The 2,355-nt window shown below is 49.4% G+C and overlaps 1 pseudogene; it reads right to left on the bottom strand.

Moving 5' to 3' along the window:
- Nucleotides 1-597: 597 nt before the first annotated feature.
- Nucleotides 598-2,007, bottom strand: LOC101520038 (post-GPI attachment to proteins factor 4-like; annotated as a pseudogene).
- Between the last annotated feature and the right edge of the window lie 348 nt (nucleotides 2,008-2,355).

The following is a 2,355-nucleotide window of genomic DNA, read 5'->3' as shown; positions in this document are numbered from 1 at the left end:
GTGCATTAGCAATAGATGGGAAAGAAAATTCCAGGTAACACAAGTCACATCACCTGTCTTCAAGATGCCGTGCTCTGCAGAGTTTTCACCAGCTTTTATTATACTAGGTTAAGGAAACAAGTGAAACAGCCTTGTCTCTTTGGGCATATATTTTAAACATACATTCATTCTCATACCCAATGAGGAAAAACACCAATTCAAAAAAATCTGATGTTTCATCAGATTCTACTCTAAAAATTCAAAATCAGTCATAACATTGTACACAAGATTTTTGGCAGTCACAAGCTCCATCGCAAAGCAGAGCGCAAAACAATTAGAGAACGTAACTTGTATGTAAATGCACTCTTGCTGGGTGGGTCACACTGCATGGGGCAGTATGGCTGTGTGGAAGGAGAGAGGTCCAGGCCTGTGGCAAACTGCTGCCCTTGCCAATAAAGCCAAGCTTTGTGACTTAGGTGTGTTCCTCAGATGTCCCAGAGCCCTTCATCCTAGCAACGTTAAATAATGAAATAACTGCATGCAACCATGTCTAAACAAAGAGCACAATACTGGAATCTCTAAGAAGTGGCCAATTCCAGAGAGACATTTCTTGGCTCCCTACAGTAGACTGGGATGGAATTTGTACTGGAGGCTGGAGAAAAAGCCCTATGTGTTTCACCAGATTGGCCTCCACCACATAGCCTTGCTCTCCCTTGGACTGCAACAGCAAGTAGAGGGCCATATCCTTGCCAAAGCCTTTGTGGCGGTACACCTGTGCAAGGTAGGTGACAGTCCGGGAGGCTGCAGGGGCAGGGGAGAGCATAGCTGGGGTACAACACTCAGAGGCAGGAACTACACTGTACAAGAAAGGACTCAGCTGCCACAGTTCCAGGAAATAGTGCCGGCCCACCAGCTCCACCAGCCCCATGCTATACAAGAAGAGCAAGACAGGCCAGCTGAACCCTGGATGGCTGGCAAATCTCATGTAAATCCAGGTTAGTACAGGTTCCAGCAACATGCCCACCCTGATCCACTCCAGGATCTTCATGGGTTCTGGGTTGATGTAGTGCTGAAGCCTCTCTGGGTGACAGAGCTTTAGATACAGTGCATCTCTTAGGTTATATTCAGAGAAGCGAGCCCGCAGAAGGTGCTCCAAGACTGGGAAGATCTGCTCAGGAATGGCATCATCTTCCACCATCAGGTCGTAGTCTGGATTGTAAGTCTGTAGGGATGACTCCAGGCAATAGACATACTCCTGCTTCTCTTTCTCAAAGCAGTTGGTTGAAGGGTCGTCGCCATAATCATCCTCAGTGCCCTCATAGCAGTTGGCAACAGGGACATACTTAGACAGCAGCTTGGCATCTAAATGATTAATACTACGTTCCACGTTGCACAGGAATAGCTGGTGCCCTTCACACCGTGGGCCGCGCTGCTGAAGCAGCTGGTGGAACTGCGATACCACCTGCAAGACGTGGGGGAAGCCGGGTTGCCTGTCCACCGTGATGACGGCGATTACCAGCCAGGGGCGGGGAATGGCCTGCCAGACAATGGACACTGAGCAGTTGGCAGAAGGCAGCTCCTCAAAGTAGTGGAGGGCAGCTTCCTCTCTTTCAAGCTCTGCTACGGGACTCCTGGCTCATTTGGTTCAGATGCCAGTGGTGCAGATAGAAGTTGGAGTGCAGCAGCCGGTGACAGGCCAGCGGTCCAGCAGGCCAAACGTCACCACTGTCACCACCATTAGGATGAAGAGCTGGACAGCAGTGCTGCCCCAGGAGAGTTGCCGCAGCCTCCGGAAAGCATGACAGCGGGAGAGATTGATATGCTTATGAGGTCAGCTTTTGGTCAGGTTTGGTCCCAAGAACAAACCATCCTGGAACTCAGGCCAGAATCATCACAAATTAAACCTGCTGGACGCAGTCAGCTATGTACTCGGATGCTGAGAGCCACCTCTGTGGCCGCCCAAGCCGGCTCATCCCTAAGGAGGCACCATTGCGGGACCGGAATAGAGAGGAGCACTTGCAGCGCCATGCAGGTGCACCACTCTCCTCCTGCGGTGCCGCGCCTGCGCAGGGCTTTCCGCGCTCCGCCAGCCCCTAAATGTTCTTTTTTTTTTTTTTTAAAGTTAGTATTTTTAAAAATCAAACAAGATAAATCACAATTCCAGACCTCAAGACATACTACAGAGCAGTAGTCATCAAAACAGTCTGGTACTGGAGCAGACACAGAACAATATACATGAACGGAACAGAAACCTCAGAAGGGAGTCCACACATGTATAGCCAAGCAATGTTTGACAAGAAAACTAGAAACAATCCAGGGAAAATGCCTGGTCTCTTCAACAAATGCTGCTAGGACAATTAGATAGCAGCTTGCAGA

The sequence above is a fragment of the Ochotona princeps genome, chromosome 3 (genome assembly GCF_030435755.1).
Source record: "Ochotona princeps isolate mOchPri1 chromosome 3, mOchPri1.hap1, whole genome shotgun sequence".
Lineage (NCBI taxonomy): Eukaryota > Metazoa > Chordata > Mammalia > Lagomorpha > Ochotonidae > Ochotona > Ochotona princeps.
Note: the sequence above shows the minus strand (reverse complement) of the source record. Positions and strands in the feature narration are given on the sequence as shown.